Source organism: Schistocerca gregaria, chromosome 6 (genome assembly GCF_023897955.1).
Source record: "Schistocerca gregaria isolate iqSchGreg1 chromosome 6, iqSchGreg1.2, whole genome shotgun sequence".
Lineage (NCBI taxonomy): Eukaryota > Metazoa > Arthropoda > Insecta > Orthoptera > Acrididae > Schistocerca > Schistocerca gregaria.
Window position 1 is genome coordinate 465,644,510 of NC_064925.1, and position 24,191 is coordinate 465,668,700.

A 24,191-nucleotide genomic window follows, 5' to 3' on the forward strand; every position below is an offset into this window, starting at 1 on the left:
TGGCCAGGGTAGTTGACTTACACCTTCTAGAGCACGTTGGGTGGCACGGGATACATGCGGACGTGCATTGTCCTGTTGGAACAGCAAGTTCCCTTGCCGGTCTAGGAATGGTAGAACGATGGGTTCGATGACGGTTTGGATGCACCGTGCACTATTAAGCGTCCCCTCGACGATCACCAGAGGTGTACGGCCAGTGTAGGAGATCGCTCCCCACACCATGATGCCGGGTGTTGGCCCTGTGTGCCTCGGTCGTATGCAGTCCACATTGTGGCGCTCACCTGCACGGCGCCAAACACGCATACGACCATCATTGGCACCAAGGCAGAAGCGACTCTCATCGCTGAAGACGACACGTCTCCATTCGTCCCTCCATTCACGCCTGTCGCGACACCACTGGAGGCGGGCTGCACGATGTTGGGGCGTGAGTTGAAGATGGCCTAACTGTGTGCGGGACCGTAGCCCAGCTTCATGGAGACGGTTGCGATTGGTCCTCGCCGATACCCCAGGAGCAACAATGTCCCTAATTTGCTAGGAAGTGGCGGTGCGGTCCCCTACGGCACTGTGTAGGATCCTACGGTCTTGGCGTGCATCCGTGCGTCGCTGCGGTCCGGTCCCAGGTCGACGGGCACGTGCACCTTCTGCCGACCACTGGCGACAACATCGATGTACTGTGGAGACCGGACGCCCCACGTGTTGAGCAATTCGGCGGTACGTCCACCCGGCCTCCCGCATGCCCACTATACGCCCTCGCTCAAAGTCCGTCAACTGCACATACGGTTCACGTCCATGCTGTCGCGGTATGCTACCAGTGTTAAAGACTTCGATGGAGCTCCATATGCCACGGCAAACTGGCTGACACTGACGGCGGCGGTGCACAAATGCTGCGCAGCTAGCGCCATTCGACGGCCAACACCGCGGTTCCTGGTGTGTCCGCTGTGCCGTGCGTGTGATCATTGCTTGTACAGCCCTCTCGCAGTGTCCAGAGCAAGTATGGCGGGTCTGACACACCGGTGTCAATGTGTTCTTTTTTCCATTTCCAGGAGTGTACGTTGATGGAACTATCGAGACCTTGTAATGGAAAGTGCCATCACCTGTCATGGATGATTTTCTTAAGAGTGTAGAACTTGTAGAAAAGTTACCCGAAAAGAAAATTTGAGTTTGTGGAACGATACAGCAAAATAGAGGATTTCGGGAAAACTAAAGCGCGTGAAAGTCAATGCGTTGAAGCGTGTCATCAACCGAAAGGTGACAGGCGGCCGGCGACTAGCCAAGTAACCCGAATTAGTGCTGCCGGTGCCAAGCGAATAAATTTGTACGAGACGTGCGGACGGCACAGTGTTAAGATTCTAGAGATTCATTGTGGCCGGGCGACCGATTAATTATTGCCTTTCTAGCTTATCAGTGTTTTCTTTGTATAATCACTAGTTCTTGTAGTAAAAATTACGTGGTACTCTTTTTCCATTCCTCTATGGTTCGTGAGCGATTGCACTATACTCCATTCACATCAAAATTATCATCAGTATTTAGCTTACGTTTATAACAGATCCTTCCTTTAGAAGGGTCTGTTGTACACTTTCCTCCAGCTAACCGGTGTTGTTTTCATTCGGTAACGATAGCCTTACTCAGCGTAAAATTTCATTAGGCATATACGATCACGGTCAGTTATATCGCAATCCAATAGGCCGATTAGGTAGGAGGAGGTTGACACGTACAGCGGTATTGTCTGTGGTTCTCCCGTTATCTGTCTTTATTACTGAGACACTAGATGAAGGCTGAGTCAGGTAATCCGTCTATAGTGAACAAGGGAGCCACTACACAACGCAGCAGATGGCATTACGGTCGTATAATTGTCCGAGCAGCTGCGTTCCGGCTTTCATTTGGGGAACCTCCATTCAAATAAAGCCCGGGCCACTTATTTCAGAAACGCGCCGGCGACGGCCGTACCAAACGGTTACTGTAATTATAATCGGAGGAGATTTCGGTGCCTCCGAAGCTCTCCCTCCGCCCTCGTGCTTTGCTGTACCTCTCAGCTCGCACGACTTCTGAAAATTGCTTCCCAGCGGTCTCGCCGGCGAGCAGCCCGGCGCTCGCTATTAACATTTCGGCGCGGAACTTTTTATTGCGTGATTTATGCTCGCAATAACGCACACGCGCTCTCCCGCACGCACGCACAGCCGTTTTTATTTGCAGTTTCTTCCGCGCATGCGCCAAAAAAAGGCCCGGGGCTTTGCACGCCGTACCGCGCCGCCCGTTCGCAAAAAGCAATGTGTAATTTTTTGCCCCCTCCTTTTCACAGCTGAAGTAAGCCGGCCGTTATAATTAATGTCGTGGAAATTAGTTTCTTTCTAGTCCAGTTGTTGGACGAAAAATAGCTGTTATTTTTAATTTTCCGGTGCGTTCTCTAAATTAGCGCTGCCGGAGGCACGGACGACCTTGTTCGCCGGGGGGGCGGAGAAGCTAATTTTATTGTTTCACTGCTGCGGCAAGTGGCTACTGGGCTTTTTACGGGACATCTTGGGAGTATCCGGTTAAGTGACGCTTGAAAGGGTACCTCCCACGTATTTGGAATTCAGACAAAAGCAGCTTTTGCTTTGCCGTTAAAAAATATGGGAGACTTTTAATTTTAGAGCTTCTGCTGCAATTTGAAAATTTGTAAATAGAACGACTGCTTTTATTTCCTTATTTGTTTCTGTAGTCATTCCATGTATTGTTTACGACATACACACTGAATCGCCAAAGGAACTGGTGCAGAAATGCGTATTCAAATACAGGGATAGGTAAGCAGGCAGATTTCGGCGCTACGATCGGGAACTCCCATATAAGACAACAATTGTCTGGCGCAGTTGTTAGATCGGTTACTGCTGCTACAATCGCAGATTATCAGAATTTAAGTGAGTCTGAACGTCGACCTATAGTCGGTGCACGAGCGATGGGACACAGCATCTCCGAGGTAGCGATGAATTGGGGATTTTCCTGTACGATCATTTCACAAGTGTAACGTGAATATCGGGAATCTAGTAAAAAATCAAATCTCCGATATCGCTGCCGCCGGAAAAAGATCCTGCAATAAGGGAACCAACGATGACTGAAGAGAATCGTTCAATGTGACAGAAGTGCAGCCTTCCCGCAAACTGCTGCATATTTCAATGCTTGGCCCCCAACAAGTGTCAGGGTGCGAACCAGTCAACGAAATATGATCGATATAGGCTTTCGGAGCCGAAGGCCCACTCGTGTGCTTTTGATGACTCCACGACACAAGGCGTAGCACCTCGCCTGGGCCCATCGGCAACGACATTGGAGTGTTCATGACTGGAAACATTTTGTCTCGTTGGTCGAATCTCGTTTCAGTTTGTATCCAGCGGATGGAGACCACCTCATGAATCCGTGGACCCTGAATTTCAGCAGGGGACTGTTCAAGCTAGTGGAGGCTCTGTAATGGTGTGGGAAGTGTGTAGTTGCAGTGATATGGGACCCCTGATATGTCTAGATACGACTCTGACAGGTGACACGTACTTAAGTATCCTGTCTGATCACCTGCATCCATTCATATCCATTGTGCAGTCCGATGGACTTGGGCTATTCTAAAAGGACAATGCGACACCCCATACGTCCAAATTGCTATAGAGTGGATCTAGGGACACGATTCTGATTTTAAACACTTCCGGTGGCCACCAACATCTCAGACATGAGCGTTATTGAGCATGTCTGGGATGCCTTGCAACATGGTGTTCAGAAAAGATCTCTGACCCGTCGTACTCTTACGGTTTTATGCACAGCCCTGCAGGGTTCATGGTGTCAGTTTCCTACAGCACTACTTCAGACATTATTCGAGTCCATGCCACGTAGTGTTGCAGAACTTCTGCGTGCTCGCGGGTACCTACACGATAATAGGCCGGTGTAGCAATTTCTTTCGTTCTTCAGTGTAACTTAATACGTAATACCCTAACCGACTTTTATTAAGAAACGTACGAGTGTATGAGGTATCAAACAAAATTTGTGACTGAACTGAGGAGTTATTGGTAGGGAGGACGCAGCATGTTATTATGAATGCAAAGTCACGACAGAAATCGAGGACGCTTCAACCGTTATCCGGGGAAGTCCGATGGGCCCTTGCTTTCAATGTTATATTTTATGACCTGGCAAACAATATTAACAGGAGTCTCAGATTTTTGTAGAGGAAGCAGTTGTCTATAACAGAATACTATCTGAAAAAGAAAAGTTGCAGTCGTATCCATGCGATCTTGATAAGATTTCGAAGTGGTGCAAAGATTGGCAACTTGCTTTAAATGTACATAAATGGAAAACAGTGCTGTACAATATCAATGAGTCTTGGCTTGCATCAGTCAACTTATACAAATACAAGGTTGGAACACTTCTAGCCATCTGAAACGGAACGATTACATAGGCGCAGGGATCGGTAAATCAGGTGTTATACACTGAAGAGCCAAAGAAACTGGTAAACCTGCCTAATATCCTGTAGGGCCCCCGCGAGCTCGCAGAACTGCCGCAACACGACGTGGCATGGACTCGACTAATGTCTGAAGTAGTGCTGGAGGGAACTGACACCATGAATCCTCCAGGGCTGTCCAGAAATCCCGAAGAGAACGAGGTTGTGGAGATCTCTTCTGAACAACAAGTTGGAAGGGATCCCAGATACGCTCAATAACGTTCATGTCTGTGGAGTTTGGTGGTCAGCGAAAGGATGTCGCATTGTCCTCCTGGAATTGCCAACTCCGTCGGAGTGCACAATGGATATGAATGGATGCAGGTGATCAGACAGGATGCTTTCGTACGTGTCACCTGTCAGAGACGTATGTAGACGTATTAGGGGGTCCCACATCGCTCCAACTGCACACGCCCTACACCGTTACAGAACCTCCACCAGCTTGAACCAGTCCCCTGCAGACATGCAGTGTCTACGGATCCATGACATTGTCTCTTACACGTACACGTCCACTCGCTCGATACAATTTGAAAATGGGACTCGTTCGACCAGGTAACATTTTTCCAGTCATAAACAGTCCAATGTTTGTGTTGACGGGCCCAGACGAGGCGTAAGGCTTTGTGTCGTGCAGTCGTCAAGGGTAGACGAATGAGCCTTCGGCTCCGAAAGCGCATATCGACGATATTTCGTTGAATAGCTCGCAGGCTGGCACTTGGCCCAGCACTGATATCTGCATCTACATCTACATCTACATGATTACTCTGCTAGTCACAGTAAAGTGCCTGGCAGAGGGTTCAATGAACCATCTCCAAGCCGTCTCTCTACAGTTCCACTCTCGAATGGCGCTGGCTCCTAGCACTATGGGACTTAACTTCTGAGGTCATCAGTCGTCTAGAACTTAGAACTAATTAAACCTAACTAACCTAAGGATATCACACACACCCATGCTCGAGCCAGGATTCTAACCTGTAGCGCCTAGAAGCGCACGGCCACTCATGCCGGCAGCGCGGGAAAAACGAGTGCTTAAATTTTTCTGTGTGAGCCCTGATTTTTCTTATTTTATCGGCATGATCATTACTCCCTATGTAGGTGGGTGCCAACAGAGTGTTTTCGCAAGCGGAGGAGAAAACTGGTGACTGAAATATCATGAGAAGATCCCATCGCAACGAAAAACGCCTTTGTTTTAATGACTGCCGCTCCAATTCACGTATCATGTCTGTGACACTATCTCCCCCATTTTATGATATTACAAAACAAGCTGCCATTCTTTCTACTTTTTCCATGTCAGCCGTCAGACCCATCTGGTGCGGATCCCACACCGCACAGCAATACTCCAGAATAGGGCGGACAAGCGTGGTGTAAGCAGTCTCTATAGTAGACCTGTAGCACCTTCTAAGTGTTCTGCCAATGAATCGAAGTCTTTGGTTTGCTCTACCTACAATATTATCTATGTGATCGCTCCAGTTTAGGTTATTTGTAATTGTAATCCCTAAGTATTTAGTTAAATTTACAGCCTTCAGATTTGTATGACTTATCGCGTAATCGAAATTTAGCTAATTTCTTTTAGTACTAATGTGAATAATTTCACACTTTTCCTTATTCAGGGTCAATTGCCACTTTTCGCAACGTACAGATATCTGATCTAAATCATTTTGCAAGCCGTTTTGATCATCTGATGTCTTTACAAGACGGTAAATGACAGCATCATGTGCAAATAATCTACGACGGCTACTCATATTATCTCGTACGTCGTTAATATAGATCACGAACAATAGAAGGCCTATAACATTTCCTTGGGGAAATCTGCAGCAATTTGCGGAAGGCTTACACTTCTGTGACGTTGACCGATTCTGTTCAATCGTCGTCGGTCCCGTTCTTGCAGCATCTTTTTCTGCTGTAGCGATGTCGGAGATTTGTTGTTTTACCAGAACACTCGAGAAATGGTCGTAAGGGATATCTCCACTTCATCGCTACCTCGGAGACATTGTGTCGTATCGCTCGTGCGCCGACAGGAACACCACCTTCAAACCCACTTAAATCTTGGTAGCCTGCCATTGTAGCAGCAGTTACCGATTTAAGAACTACGCCAGACATTTGTTGTGTTATACAGGCGTTGCCGACCGCAGCGCCGTATTCTGCCTGTTTACATATCTCTGTATTTGGATACGCATGTCTATTCCAGTTTCTTTAGCGCTTCAGTGTATTTACTTTCGCTGACAGGATGCATGGAAAAAGAAGTCAATCTACATAGACCGCATAGAAAATATTCGTGTGCCCCATCCTAGATTACTGTTTGCAGTTGTTCAAATGGTTCAAATGGCTCTGAGAACTATGGGACTGAAAATTTGAGGTCATCAGTCCCCTAGAACTTAGGACTACTTAAACCTAACTAACCTAAGGACATCACACACATCCAACCCCTAGGCAGGATTCGAACCTGCGACCGTAGCGGACGCGCGGCTCCACACTGAAGCGCCTAGAACCGCTCGGCTACTCCGGCTGGCTTTTGCAGTTGTCACAGTAGCAAACAGGATTACATGGGTTGGACAAAAACATTGAAATGCTGGGAGAACATGAACGCAGGTGGTAGCCAAGCCTGCAGGCTGCGCTAGGGTGTTCGGCCACGAAATAGTGTTGTAGGTAAGTACATCACTATAGTTCTCAATTTGTGATGGATTATTTATGACGAATTTCACTGAAGAAAATATGTATTAGCGACCAAGGCAACCGGCTGGGGAGCATACAACCTGTATTCCATGCTGCAGTTCTTTTACCTGTCTTGTCTTTCGTATCGCAGTTGATAAGGATGGTTAATAGACTCATCTATGAGAAACAATGACAAAGCAGACGAATAAGTACCTCAAAGGATTAGGATGAACGAAGAAATAAAACTTTTTACTTGTTACATGAAAATAACTCTGAGTAAAACTGCTGCGAATGACCACAAACAGCCGAGGGCGATATGCTTGTTTAGAGTGGGGCACGGTACGGGGCTTTAGTTCGAGGTTTCAGAACTGCAATGTGCCCCTGGAAGACCAGCGGGAACTGGACCACCACGGGTGCAACAGCGATTCATAGCATAATTTATGATCAACATTCAGCACCGATTTCTCGGGCGGTGTTATCGTATGACTGATGTAAATTAAATTCCCGGAAAAGGATTATTTTTAAATGCAAGCCAAGTCCGTTTTCCGCCAAATCTTCGGTAGGAACGATGTAGTAGCGTGAAGACGGCACTCATTAGATATTCCTGGCCTCCTGAGCGTATATTTTGCTTCGAATGGTTATATGTCACGTACCATCCATTTAGTTGTTCGAAGGCAAGTATGGATGTGTTAGGGACCTAGTGAAAGAGCAAGCGTAAGGCATTCAGAATTAAAATTTTAATTCTTTCCTAATCCAACTCATTTCAAAAATGTATTTACCTGCCTTGTTATTATTACTTATTGATTACCTTATAAACCCTTCTACTCCTACTGTTTTCGATACGGAAAATGCTCTTGGGAATCGAACACAGCTTATGATAACCATTCCCGGTGGGGTCAGGGATTTTCTCTGCCTCGTGAGGACTGCGTGTTGTGTGATGTCCTTAGGTTAGGTAGGTTTAAGTAGTTCTAAGTTCTAGTGGACTAATGACCATAGTTGTTAAGTCCCATAGTGCTCAGAGCCATTTCCACCATTTTTATGATAACCATGCTTAGTTTTCAATTATCTATCGATTCCGCCAATTTTGAGTCGACTACGCGTCATGGGGTATATGTGTTGTTTTTTCAGAAACGGATGGAGGGAGGGAGGAGACGACTCAGAATATCCTAGAATCTTTCGGTTTAGGTTCTACACAACCTACCTGCAAAATATGAGCTGAATCAATTGACCGTGTCTGAGGACTTCCCCTTGCTCTTGACAGTGGTTTACACAGTATGTATGTGTATATGGATGTAGAGGTAGGTGTATGTGAGACTTCAGGGACATGCTAGAGTGCATAAATCGTGCTGAATATCTAGCTTATGAAAAGTTTTCATGCGATTTCTCACGCTCGTCTAGGCAAGTATACGTCTAGTTCCCTATTTTGTCAGAAACAAAACGCATAATGAGTTGAAATACGAAAGCATGCGGAACAAAATTTACAAGATTAGCTTGCAAATTGAGTACACAGGCCTTCACCCGATTCTCAACGAAAGAATGATGAGAAGCGTATCTAGTCACAGAAATGAAATAATTTTCGTACATCGGTCATCTACTTCAAATGCAGATTGGGACAGCATGTGATAAGTATATGTGAAGTAATGCATAACACCGTCAGCTCTGTCTGTCATTCATTTTATTGCGACCGGTTTCGGTAGTCACTCGACCATTAACAGGCCCTTCCATAGCAAATGGTGGACATTTGCCTGAAGTGAAAACATCGACCTCAGCACCATTTCCCATACAGGGTTACCATTATTGAACTATATGAAAAAAAAGTAAATTAGTTACAAACTACGGCGTGCACACACTGTATTCAACAAGTAAACGTCACTGCAAGTATTCGAATTTACGTTATGCCATGTTCCATATGCTTGCCATCATTGGCGATGATGTGACGCAGACGAATAGTGAAATACTGCTTGACCTTCTGAAGTGTCGGAACAGCGATGCTGTCGATGACCTCATGAATGGCTGTTTTCAGCTCATCAATGGATTTGGGGCTATTGCTGTACACCTTGTCTTTAATATAACACCACAAAATGGAGTCGTATGTGTTTACATCCGGAGAATATGGAAGCCAATCGAGGCCCATGCGCTCCACAAAGTGCTCCTCCAGGACATCGAACACTCCCCTTCTTCAATGGGGTCGAACTCCGTCTTTGAAGGACCACCTCCAAATCAGGGACACTTCCGATAATGTTGACTAAACCATCTTACAAAACCTCAACGCACCATTCGGTAGTCACCGTGCCATGAAGGAAAATCGCTCCGATTATTTCGTGACTAGACATTTCACATTACACAGTCACCCGTCGAGGGTGAAGACACTTCTCGATCGCGAAATGCGGATTCTCAGTCCCCCAAATGCGCTAATTTTGTTTATTGACGAACCCATCCAAGTGAAAGTGAGCTTCATCGCTAAACCAAAGGATACAGCACATACTGATTCGTATGATGCCCCGCGGCCAAACGTGCAGTTTGAACGTCGTGACGCAAACCTTTGAGAAGTTATGATGATTTTATTTCATATAGTCACCCCGTATGTTGTGCATCTAGTCCTGCCCATCAACCAATGGATCAATATCATTGCTGGTATGAGCCTCTTCACTACCACTGTATCTCTGCTGAAAAGAGGTCTGACAGTTGACATGGAGCCATATCAGATAATGGACAGAAGCTGCCTCTTGTTTCAACCACAAATAAAGCTGTTCGGACATAAAAAAGAAATAAAAGAAGATAAATAGTACTCTTTTCCGTCGTGGAGAACAGATGAATGTCTTTAACAGCGATATCATGAATACTGGCTATAACAAACGAAAGAACACAATCACCAAATCATAATATTATTCGAATAGATTTGTAAAGCTGCATAAATCTTGTTAAAATTTTTTATGAATATCTAATGTTTGATGACATGCAATGTCGGGTTAGACTTCCCTTTGCTTGTATGTCGCTTACAGAGCCGCTCCTAGGATTATTGTCTAGCGTGAAGACTTCAAATATGCATTATAATCGCGGTGGCTCGGCTGGTCTTGTATGTTTCATTGGTAGAGTGTCGAGCTTCCGCCAAAACATGTAAATAAGAACTGCAACATGATACAGACACCGGAATATCTGTATGCTAAGAAAGAAAAAATTATAAGTCAAATGTTAGGTCTTCTAAAAACACCAAAAATTTAGAAATTAAGAAGTAATCATGAAGGTCATCAACACAGAAAATCAAAATCTGGAACGACACAGTAGTGGAAGAAGTGAAAGAATTATGCTATCTAGCAAGCAGTATGGCATGTGCAAGGAAGACACCAGAAGCAGATTGGTAAAGGTGAAGACAGTTTTCGTGAATAAAAGACCTCTAATGATCTCAGATGTTTATTTGGAAATATGGAAAAAATTCTTTAAATGCTCTTTGGGGAACAGCACTGTATGGAAGGGAAATATGAACAATTGGGGATCTGGAGCCTAAAAAACTGAAAGTATTAGTAATGTGGCGCTGAAGGAGAGTATTAAATAGTATGTGGACAGTGTAACCCGAGTCTCACTCGGCTGTCTGACTTTCAGTTCCCCGATAACCGTGTATTGCAAAAGTTCTGTAACCTCGCGAACCAACTGGCCATTAAAATTGCTACACCACGAAGATGACGTGCTACAGACGCGAAATTTAACCGACAGGTAGAAGATGCTGTGAAATGTAAATGATTAGCTTTTCAGAGCATTCACACAAGGTTGGCGCCGGTGACGACACCTACAACGTGCTGACATGAGGAGAGTTTCCAACCGATTTCTAATACACAAACAACAGTTGACCGGGGTTGCCTGCTGAAACGTTGTCGTGATGCCTCGTGTAAGGAGGAGAAATACGTACCACATCACGTTGCCGACTTTGATAAAGGTCGGGTTGTAGCCTATCGCGATTGCAGTTTATCGTATCGCGACATTGCTGCTCGCGTTGGTCGAGATCCAATGACTGTTAGCAGAATATGGAATCAGTGGGTTCAGGAGGGTAATACGGAACGCCGTGCTGGATCGTAACGGCCTCGTATCACTAGCAGTCGAGATGACAGGCATCTTATCCACATGGCTATTACGGATCATGCAGCCACGTCTCGATCCCTGAGTCAACAGATGGGGACGTTTGCAAGACAACAACCATCTGCACGAACAGTTCGACGACGTTTGCAGCAGCATGGCTGCCGCTACCCTTGACGCTGCATCACAGACAGGAGCGCCTGCGATGTTGTACTCAACGACGAACCTGGTTGCACGAATGGCAAAACGTCATTTTTTCGGATGAATCCAGGTTCTGTTTACAGCATCATTATCGTCGCATCCGTGTTTGGCGACATCGCGGTGAACGCACATTGGAAGCGTGTATTCGTCATAGCCATACTGACGTATCACACGGCGTGATAGTATTGGGTGCCATTGGTTACACGTCTCGGTCACCTCTTGTTCGCATTGACGGCACTTTGAACAGTAGACGTTACATTTCAGATGTGTTACGACCCGTGACTGTACCCTTCATTCGATCCCTGCGAAACCCTACATTTCAGCACGATCGCATGTTGCAGGTTCTGTATGAGTCTTTCTGGACACAGAAAATGTTCGACTGCTGCCCTTGACAGCACATTCTCCAGATTTCTCACCAACTGTAAACGTCTGGTCAATGGTGGCCGGGCAACTGGCTCGTCACAATACGCCAGTCACTACACTTGATGAACTGTGGTATCGTGTTGAAGCTGCTTGGGCAGCTGTACCTGTACACGCCATCCAGGCTCTGTTTGACTCAATGCCCAAGCGTACCAAGGCCGTTATTACGGCCAGAGGTAGTTGTTCTGGGTACTGATTTCTCAGGGTCTATGCACCCAAACTGCGTGGAAATGAAATCACATATCAGTTCTAGTATAATATATCTGTCCAATGAATACCCACCCGTTTATCATCTGCATTTCTTCTTGGTGTAGCAAGTTTAATGGGCAATAGCTTATTAAGCGTTGTCACTCGAATGGCGAACCCCATATTAGCTATCCATGTCAAGTTATTAAACGACGGATATCTATAAAATTAATTTTTTGCCAAAAACAACTGTAATGTGCGGTACTATAATCGAATGATTTCTTGGATTTGTATACGACATGAAATTTTAATTAAATCATTTTAGCATCGAAATTCCTTCCACGAACTCGAGAGCGATCTTGACCTTAGAGAAGCCGGATATCAGTCAGGATTCTCAGTTTGTGATAGCGCACCCTTGCGCCACCTGAAATGTTCGCAAAGAAATAGCCTTTATTGCTAGCAGTGGTTACCGGCTATTCTGGTGCTCTAATGTTCTGTAATATTCTGACGGAGTAGCTTGAACAGCTGTGCAGCAATAATTAAATAAAAGAAATAAACAAAAGAATGGATAAATGCCATTATGGGCGTGCTAAGCTGACTAGTATGATTCACATTTCACTTAACTTCGATCAGTTCAGGTTTCGATAGACAGGTTAATAACATTAATCGTGAAATTATCGGATATATTTACCATGAACTAGATATGAGCAAGCTGAAAATGAATTACACACATATGCACACAATTTTATTGTAACATTCACACTTAAGTTGCAGTGAATAATGACGTGCGATATTGAACGAAATCATTTGCTTCATTGGGTCATTGATATGCTTAAAACAGATAAAATACGATTCGTACTAAGAATCATAGATAAGAAAAGAAGTCTACGCGAATTCCTCATCAGAAAGAAAGTTTGGGTGGATATTTCTTACAGTATCGAGGAAAATTTCGCTTCTACATGACGTACAAAATCCGGAAGCCATAATACGGTGAGTAGTGGAGGGTACCTTTCACTATTCCTTGTCATCCTGTTTCCTGTTATATTCGTAAACACAGCGAGGAAAAAACTATTGTCACATGCTTCAGTAGGAGTCCTGATTTATCTTATGTTGTCTTCGAGGTCCTAACGTGACATGTACGAGGCGGCATTGGGATCGTTATGAAATCTGTCGCAGATGCGGTTCTCTAAATTTTCTCAGCGGTGATTCGCAAAAAGAACGTTGCCTTCCCTTCTGAGATTCCCATTTGAGTTCAGGGGAGATTTCTGCAATACTCGCTTGTCGATCAGAGAACCTATCATTAAGAAATTTAATAACATGCCTGCGAACTGCTTAGGTGTCTTCCCTTAATCTGATCTGGTGGGAATCCCAAACACTTGAGTAGTACTCAAGAATTGGTCGCAGAAGTACTCTGTACATGGTCTCCTTAATACACCACCGGAAAAAACTTAGTATACCTGGAAAGACGGAGACGATTTTGAACCGATGACAACAGACGCCACTTGGGGGATAGGAGATGTACTGATAGTGGTTCAACGTCATCCACCAACAGACAGCGTAGTGTTGAATTGGTTCAAATGGCTCTGAGCACTATGGGACTTAACTTCTGAGGTCATCAGTCCCCTAGAACTTAGAACTACTTGAACCTAACTAACCTTAGGACATCAAACACATCCACGCCCGAGTCAGGATTCGAAGCTGCGACCGGAGCGGTCACGTGGTTTCAGACTGAAGCGTCTAGAACAATTCGGCCAAAAACCTGCCGGCTAGCATAGTGTCATAGCTACCAGAGCATCATCTTTGTCTATCTTTTAATAGAGAATGATTATAGCTGCAAGACTCAGTGTGCTGGAAACTTGCGAAGCAAGCCGGCAACCATGCCACGGAGATGCTTTCGTGCTTCCTACAGCCAACTGAGCGAGTTTGAAAGGCGTCAGATTTTGACCTTCTGAGTGGCGGGATGGTCCCTTTGGAGAATTGCCACAGACGTAGGACATGCTGCGTCAGTTTTGCAAGATGTATTCACGTGAACATTGTCACACCTGTAGAAGAGGTTCTGGATGTCCACTCATCACAGACGCCAGCCAGGACCGTCATACTGTAAGGGCGCAGTAGCAGATAGTAGAGCTACCACAGCACAGGTAGGAGGGCTTTCGGGCGCAGACGTGTTAACGTGAACTGTTGTGAACCAGTTATTAGCAGTGGGACTGCGAGAACGCTCACACCCAGCCCATCTTTCGCTCATGCCACAGTATCGACGTCCACGGCTCCTCTGGTGCCGTCAGAGGATCACTTGAAAGATGGAATGGCGCGTCGTGGTCCTCAGTGATCAAAGCAGATTCTGCCTATACACAAGTGGTGGCACTTTATTTTTATGTCGTAGGCCTGGTGAGAGGTGTTTCGTATAGGGCATTCGCCCAAGACACACTGGTCGCAACCGCGGCCTTATGGTCTGGTTGCGATAAGCTACAACTTTCGTTCGGCTTTGGTGTTTCTGCAGAGGACACTAACCATCGTTCGGTACGTGCAGAATTATGTGTTAGACCTGTTCTTTTATCGTTATTACAACAGTAAGGGGATGAGTTGTTGTAACAGGATAATGCTCGCATTTACCCTGTTCGTGAAACTCAACATACTGTACAAGACGTGCAGCACCATCCCTGGCCAGCACGATCTCTGGACTTGTCTTAGTCGAGCCCCCGGAGTAGACAACATTCCATTGGAACTTCTGACGGCCTTGGGAGAGCCAGTCCTGACAACACTCTACCCGCTGGTGCGCAAGATGTATGAGACAGGCGAAATACCCTCAGACTTCAAGAAGAATATAATAATTCCAATCCCAAAGAAAGCAGGTGCTGACAGATGTCAAAATTACCGAACTATCAGTTTAATAAGTCACAGCAGCAAAATACTAACGCGAATTCTTTACAGACGAATGGAAAAACTGGTAGAAGCGGACCTCGGGGAGGATCAGTTTGGATTCCTTAGAAATGTTGGAACACGTGAGGCAATACTGATCCTAGGACTTATCTTAGAAGAAAGATTAAGAAAAGGCAAACCTACGTTTCCAGCATTTGTAGACTTAGAGAAAGCTTTTGACAATGTTGACTGGAATAGTCTCTTTCAAATTCTGAAGGTGGCAGGGGTAAAATACAGGGAGCGAAAGGCTATTTACAATTTGTACAGAAACCAGATGGCAGTTATAAGAGTCGAGGGACATGAAAGGGAAGCAGTGTTGGTAAAGGAGTGAGACAGGGTTGTAGCCTCTCCCCGATGTTATTCAATCTGTATATTGAGCAAGAAGTAAAGGAAACAAAAGAAAAATTTGGAGTAGGTATTAAAATTCATGGAGAAGAAGTAAAAACTTTGAGGTTCGCCGATGACATTGTAATTCTGTCAGAGACGGCAAAGAACTTGGAAGAGCAGTTGAACGGAATGGACAGTGTCTTGAAAAGAGGATATAAGACAACAAAAGCAATACGAGGATAATGGAATGTAGTCAAATTAAATCGGGTGATGCTGAGGGAATTAGATTAGGAAATGAGACACTTAAAGTAGTAAAGGAGTTTTGCTATTTAGGAAGTAAAATAACTGATGATGGTCGAAGTAGAGAGGATATAAAATGTAGACTGGCAATGGCAAGGAAAGCGTTTCTGAAGAAGAGAAATATGTTAACATCGAAAATAGATTTATGTATCAGGAAGTCGTTTCTGAAAGTATTTGTTTGGAGTGTAGCCATGTATGGAAGTGAAACATGGACGATAAATAATTTGGACAAGAAGAGAATAGAAGCTTTCGAAATGTGGTGCTACAGAAGAATGCTGAAGATTAGATGGGTAGATCACGTAACTAATGAGGAGGTATTGAATAGGATTGGGGAGAAGAGACGTTTGTGGCACAACTTAACTCGAAGAAGGGGTCGGTTGATAGGACATGTTTTGAGGCATCAAGGGATTACAAATTTAGCATTGGAGGCAGCGTGGAGGGTAAAAATCGTAGAGGGAGACCAAGAGATGAATACACTAAGCAGGTTCAGAAGGATGTAGGTTGTAGTAGATACTGGGAGATGAAGCGGCTTGCACAGGATAGAGTAGCATGGAGAGCTGCATCAAACCTGTCTCAGGACTGAAGACAACAACAACAACAACGACGTAAAAATTTCGTGTAATCCATATGCACTGCTGCAACAATAAATCTTGAGTGAATTGAGAACATCTAAAATGGTGTACTAATTTCTTTTTCCGAGAGTGTAGATGAGCGGCACTTTCTTAGAATTACCACAGTAAAACGATGTCAATCACTCGTCTTTCCCAGAATGGACATTAAACGCTCGTCCCATTTCGAATTGTTTTGTAGCTGTAAGCCTAAATTTTCAATTGACATGACTGTATGAAGTGTCATACAATTACTAATGTACCCTATAAATTATAGGATTGCTTTCCTATTCATCTGTATCAATTTACATTTTTCCGTACTTAGAGCAATAGAAATACTGTCCAAGTAACGCTATGTTCTCAGAGACTCACTTAGAGACGACACTGTCCCGTACACTACAGACTGGTACTGAAAGCAGCATCGATGGGCAGAAACAGTGACGATAAGATGTATATTTATTTTAGTTAAGTTACTTTCACAATTCTCTTTTCATTGATCTTTCCGCCCACCTCGAAAGCTGAGTGGCCAGCGTGAGAGAATGTTATGAAAAGGGACCCGGGTTCAATTTCCGGATGAGTCGGAGATTTTCTCCGCTGAGGGACTAGGTGTTGTCTTTATCATCATTTCATCCTCATCGACACGCAGGTCGCCGAAGTGGCGTGATCTAAAAATATTTGCACCGGGTGACCTGCTTACCCGATGGGAGGTCCTAATCACACGACATTTAATTTTTTTCGTTGATACTTCCAGGTAATGATACCCTAAAAACTTTTATCCATGTACTGAAAGAATGATATGTGTCTCTCTATTAGGTATCGCTACAGGTTAGTCCCAAGTCGTAAATGCCACACTAGTCCATATAAATATACATGACGAAGAAGATTTAAAACTTCCTAAAGCGTTGCAAAATTGAATGAAGAGTGGCTGCTTCCAGTAAGCTTCTTGTTTCATTCAAAAAACAGTAAATGCAGATAAAACCAGAACATGCAGAAATAGAGAGGCGTTCAGGAAGTAAAGCAAGACATCTTTTTTCTGAAAGCAGGATGGTTTGATTCAGGTTTCCAATACACCGTATTATTCCCAACTCTTTTGGCTTCAAAACCCCATTTTTCAACGTAATCTCCGTTCAATGCAACGACCTTACGCCACCTTACTGGGACGGTCTGTACACCCTCATGGTACCAATATACTCATAGACTCTACTGGTGGAGGTTATAGCTAAAATCTTGCTCCATCATACACCATCCCACCACGCACGTACTGCTTCCCGTGGAATACATTTTTCATTGCGCCAGATGGATTGAAGTCAGAGGGTGCGACTTCGCGGCTTTAATGGGGGACGTTGATGAAATTGACCCAAAATTTATTTGTTAGTACAACTCATGGACAATAAGTTCCCAAAGTTTCAATGTTGAAATCGCAACCGAAGTGCCTGAAAATTAATTAAAAGTGTGACGCTGCCTCCCTGCCACGCCCACGTTTTGAAGCCGCACTTCAATACCAGATCAGTGAACAACGATTCTGTTTACTACTTTCAACGAAATTGTGTTCATCTCAAAACCCAAAATCCAAATGAGTGTCTAAATACACACATAAGGAAACGATGCCCTACATACATATTTGCATCTGCTATAGTTGTCAGAATTGTAACTTATAAAGCAGTTATTGTACTTAATGATAGATTTACAGCGCGTCTCTGCAGCTGGAAAGTCAGTTTGATGACCTGGTAAAGGAAAGAAGACAGACAACAAGAAAAAAGAAGTGAAGCCTTGAAGGGAAATACGACCCAGAATACAAATGTGATGCCTTCTGAAGAGGTGACATAAGGAAAAATGTTAGGTTCAACTTTATATTGCGTTTCCTGAAAAGTGTGTTTTTTTAAAGTTTATGTACCTTTTCCTCAGATTCTATGAATGCTAGAATTATGAAGTTTTGTACACATATTTCTGTAAACCTAATAAACGTTGCCTCAAGACCAATTTTGAAATACAGTTTGCAAGCTGAGATATGGGGCAAAGTGCTTGGAATATTGCATGAATTTAAAATTGTACTTGTGGAATTAACTACAAAATTATGAAAATTCCCCTACATGACCTATTCCAAAAACCTCGTGAGAGAAGCTTACAACATATAAAGAGATGAAACCGAGAAATTTTTGTAGAAATCTCTTGAATACTTTCTGAGAAAAAGGAACATACATTATTACTTTTAAATCAAATGTCATTAAAAAAAGTTTAATATGTATAATCAAAGGATTTTATATGTTAATGTGCTGCTTTCATGTAAAGCGTGGTACAAAATTTCATGCCATATCTCCAAAACTGTGGATTTGGTGCATTTTTGAAATAGTGAGTGTTTTTCATCAACGTCCCCCTTTAAGGTGAATGAGAAAGAAAAGTGTAATTTGATTCTGTGAGCTCCCCTCGGCTGTGTAGACTTCACGGCGAAACAGATATACGTTTGCTTTTTTGTAGTAACGAACCCGCTGAAGTCATTTCTTTAGTTACCCGACGGTAATATAATACACTTCAGAGGATGATAGTCGCACCGTGATGGAGGATATTACAACGAATAACCCCATGAGTGTCCCAGAAGGCTGTCGCTCTGACTTTATCGGTTGAGGCTCGGGTTTGAACGTCTTCTTTGGAGGGAAGGTAGTGTTTCTGATTGAAGGTGATGAACCCATGTTTCATCGCCTGTGATGACGTTCGACAGAGAATTGTTACGCTTAGCCTCGTAATGAGCAGGAAATTCCCCATGGATAGTCCTTCGTTGTTCTTTATGGTCTTCTATAACGTGACGAGGAACACAACAGGTAACACCTTTGAGTGGACGTTTATATGGATATAGTGTCTGTTTTATCGGACATGTACGAAAGAACAGACACCGTATCCATATAAGAAAATAGTTCTGGCAATACCGGCCATGACCTTCTCCTTCTGTGCGGATGCACACATATTACCAGAACTCTTACTGGACTTGCTAATAATGTCTTCCACGAGTAATGAGTGTGTTCCATCGATCCCGGCAAGTGAGTGTGTCCGCACGTTCCGACATTTTAGGTGTCACAGCTTTGTCCGCCTGGTAAAAGGGAGATTGGACAGGTTTGCGCGACATTGTTGTGATGATGAGAGACGCCTCGCCCACCGACTCACCCGTGCTTTTGTCCACTGTCAGCTATCTGTAGACATTCTGCAAGCGGTCGTGAATATCTGTGATGCTCTGGTACTCCGCCAAAATAATCTTAATGGTGTGCACCACTGTTGCGAACGCTACATTGAAGGCTATGTATGGCACCGACGACTATCGGAAATTCACGAAAATATAGTGGCTGAACCGGGAATATTCCGATATGTCGCACAACAATTGCTGCATTTTTTCAGCCGAAATTGCCCGGGAAAAAATTGTGTTGGATTACTTACTCAGAGCCCACGTAGGTTATAAATGAAAAGATTTGCACAATTTAGGTAGCCACAATACCAGTCGAAAAACTGGTACGTGAAGTAAACCGTATGCCCGTGCCTTTGGTCTTTATATAACTGGACCGAGCTCTTGTGGTAGTAGTTTCTGATATCACGAATGAGGGGCTTGCCTCGTCTGCTATCACGCAGCGCACTCACGTTCGCACACTGACACGTCGAGCGACCGATACTCGCGAAACTGCGTCCGGAGCAGCGGCAGGTGCTGTGGCCGTGGTGTTTGGCGTGCGGTGAGCGGTGTGGCGGCCAGATAACAGGTAATCCAGCGGGGCGCGGCGTTCGCCACGGTCAGTCGGGCGCGCAGTTTTTACGCTGCTCCGGCCGGCCGGCTAACACCCTGTATCCAGGACTGAGGTGTAATTTAATCTCCGGGATTATGTTTACAGCCGGGCCGGGGCGAGGTGAAGCGAGGGCGGATGAAGTTGGCTGGCCGGCGAGCCGCCCTGTCGGCCGTATCGCTCACCGCAGAGATCCCAGCCGGGCCCGCCGTGTCCGGCGCCGCCCCAGTCAGCTTTCCTGTCTGTGGGAGGTAGCGACCGCTCCCCACTGGAACCGACAAGCTTGTCGCGATATTTCTGGCTCCTCCGTCGCGACAGACATTTCTTCTGGGGTGCAGACACGTTACAGCTTTTGTCTTGCACTATATTTAACCTTCTCTGCCGATCTCCATCTTATTACTGAAAACCATATTATTGAATGTCTTATTACTGAATGTGTCACTGATGAAAGTCTCACTAGTAAAATTATTACTATTTGAACTACTATCACTGAATGTCTTATTACTGAAGATCTTGATGCTAGTAGTCTCATTAATGGCAGCCTAATTGATGGGGGATTCACTGAACAAGGACTCGTTGGTGGGGGGACATGTTGATGGGGAACTCGTTGATGGGGGCTCATTGATAAAGGACTTATTGAGGGCAGACATACTAAATTGAGGGCAGTCTCACTGAGGGCACTTGCATTGAGGGCAGCCTCATTGTGTATGGTCTCACTGAGGATGCTCTCATTAAGGGTGGTCTGATTGCTTGTGGTCTCAGTGGGGCATCTTGTTGAGGGTGGGCGCAGTGAAGGTAGTCTCACTGAGGGTTATGTGAGGGGTGTCTCACTGAAGGGTGTCTCACTGAAGATTGTGTCGCTGAAGGTTGTCTCATTGTTGGTGGTCTCATTGTGGGTGGTCTCATTCTGGATGGTCTCACTGATGGGGGTCTTTTTGAGGGAAATCTCATTGAGGGCAATCCCTCTGAGGGTTATCTCATTTATGAAAGTCTTTTAGAGGGCAGTTTTGTTGAGGCAGCATTGTTGAGGGTGGTATTGTTGATGGGAGTCACATTGAGAGGGTTTTATGGAGGGTAATATCATTGAGGGGATTCTCACTGGGGGCAGTCTTTTTTTTTGGGGGGGGGGGTGGTCTTATTGAGGGTGATCCCATTGAGGGCAGCATCATTGAGGTTGGTCTCATTGAGGGTGCTCTGTTCAGGGTGGTCTTGTTGAAGATTGTCTTGTAGAGAGTACTCTTGTTGATGGCAGTTATGTTGAGGGTGATCTCATTCAAGGTGCTCTCATTCTGGGTGCTCTGAATGAAAGTGCTCTTATTGAGAGTGGTCTCATTGAGGGCAGTGCTACTGAGGGTGGTCTCATTGAGGAAACTGCTGTTTATTGACTATCATACAAAGATAGAGAGTGTACATAGGATTTCTCAACAAGGAGAACGTAAAATGTTAGTCTGGATTGTTGTTTATCAGCACACGTAGAAGTAACTTTAGACAAGCTCTCCGGAAATATATTGGGACCTTTCCTCTCCAGGTTATATATTAACGACCTGGCAGGCAGTAATAACAGCAGTGAATGATGTTTTTTGCAAGTGATGCAGTTTGTAATTCATTTATTTATTGTATGGCTTCCACAGAGGTAATAAGTTTCTTACATTCAAATATAAAACTTTTGTATACTAAGAATTCAACAGTGGCAAAGCACGACATGTATTATAAACGAAATTTAAAATAATTGAATTGTTAATGGTGATTACAATAGATAAAGTTTATTAAAATCTAGTTTTTACGTAATACTTCAGTGTTCAGGGCGTGCCTGCTGCTATCGTGATGTCCAGTGAGTTCAGAAATTCAATTGTTTCCGTTTTTACTTGTAGCACATTGTGCCACATTCCAAGTTTCATGATTTCCAAGGCAACCCGCTTCCTAGAGGTGGCTGAGATATCTGTAGGTCGTCTAGTTGTGGCTCTAAAAGGATATCCGTTATTATCTCCATTGCTTTTTCAAGACATAGGTGGGTGTAACATGGTTCTAGATTAAACCTACCTTAGGTAAGGTATTATTGATTAGCAGATCTTTTGAGACCAATGTTTCTGTGGAAAAGGCAGGGGTTTGAGCGGTCCATATATTACCCTCAATGTGTCGCTAACGTGTGCATGTACCTATTTAACATGACAACTTCTCCTGTAGTGAAGGGCTGTCTGACAAAACCTGCCCAAATATTTTCAGATAAACATAAGATTAGAAAATTCTGCAGACTGACAGCTTGATTTAAATGATTACAAATGTAAAATAATTCGACAAAACTTCATAAATTCATGTGAACTTTATGATTTCATAATTAATGAGTCGCAATTGATATTTGTAACTTCACATACTTGTGTGGAACGAATTGTAGGACCACGGTTTGGAATGGTCATATAAGGTCAGTCGTATTGCAGACCAGATAATGGGTTTCATTTCATTGTTAGGACTTGGGGAGAATGCAATCAGTATAGAAAGAAAACGTCTGTGAAACTAGACTATTGATCAAGTCTGTGGAACCCATTACAAACAGCTATAACTTGGCATGCTGAAATTCCACAAAGAAGGGCAGTACGTGTGGTGACAGGTTTTTCTTTCATCCATGGTAGAGTGTCATGAACTGGCAGTTGCCAAGTACCTATGAAAGCTTGCTTACGAGAGACATTCAATAATTAATGTAACACATTTTTTATAAAAGCTGGTTGATTTTATTCGGGATTCCAACACACCATATTAATCAGCACTCGTTTGGCTACAAAATCGTGTTTTTCAATATAATCACCATTCAGTGCAACGGCCTTATGCCACCTTAACGGAGAACCTATATTCCCGCATGGTACCACTCTACTGGTCGAAGTTGGGTACGGCTACACGTAGCCTTTAAAATGACGTCTGTACCAGAGATGCGTTCCAAGCAGAGAGCTGTCATTGACTTTTACTTTGGCGAAAAACCAGCGCCTGCAATATAGTCAAAGGCACTTGCACACTGTCTACGGAGAAATGGCGGTGAACAAAAGCACGGTGAGCCTTGGCTGAGGCACCTGCCATCATCACAACAATCTGTCTGGTCTCCCACTTCCGGCAGGCTGCACACAGCTGTGAAATTCAGTAAACGGCTTCAGCGTGTTCGTCGAAACAAAAATATGTAAGAACTTCTACCTTTCCATGACAACACGAGTTTTCAAACATGTCTGCACACGCGAGAGGGGCTCACAAAACTTCACTGGAATGTTCTCCCTAATCCACCCGTCAGCCTGATCTCGCATCTTCCGACTTCAATCTATATGGCTCCGTGGGAAGGCTGTACTCCGTGGGAACAGTACCTGAATGATGAGGAGCTCCTTACGAACCTTCTAGGACCAGTTTTAAACGATTGAATCAAGGATACAGTAGTGGAAATCGTTATAAAGACATTTCGGAAACGAACGTCGTCGATTGGAATAGTTACGTGCTGTATGTGCGCCGTAGTAAGAGATCATGTGTACCAACAAAAGCAGTCTAATGGTGTCAAATTTGATATTAGTAGTGCAGTATATAACAAGACGTCAATGATTCAGGTATAAAGGCAGTCGGCTCTGTGCGGTGTTAGTGTTTGTGTGTGTGTGTGTGTGTGTGTGTGTGTGTGTGTGCAAGCGCGCGTGCATGTAGATGCCTTTACTGCAGATAGGAAACAGACACCACTAGTCAAAGTGCGTATTGTGCATATAAACCACGATTGTGACAATGCCACGCCGAAAACAGTTATCATATGAAGAAAAAACAAAACTCGGTGTGTATAAGGAACTAGAACTCTCTATTCATAAAAACGCTAAGAAGCTGAACTGTTCAAGAACAATGATTTATAACTTTGGTACATTAGGTGCACGATATGGGCGGAAAGGAAAATATGGGCAAAGTAGAAAATTTTCTGTGGTTTAAAAACGCGTTCCTTTGCGCTAAACAAGGACCACACACCGTTATTCTTCTCCGTGTGTTTCTGATATACAGTTTCCAGTAACTTCTAGACGTGTACGAGATATTCTTTCTCGTGACATATATCTTGCATTCAAAACTGCAGAAACCTGCTCTAATACACTAACACAAACAGGCCAGATTTGAGTTTGCTGAAAAACGTGTGTTACGGACTTTAGAATGGATTAAAGTGTTCTTCAGTGATGAGAAGATTTTTAATTTAAACGGGACGGATGGATTTCAATATTATTCCTATGGTCTGAAATCAGAGCAGCAGGTAAGAAAGAGCAGAAATTTGGTGGTGGAAGTGTTATATACAGGCATTCTTCTGCGCTAAAGGTAAAT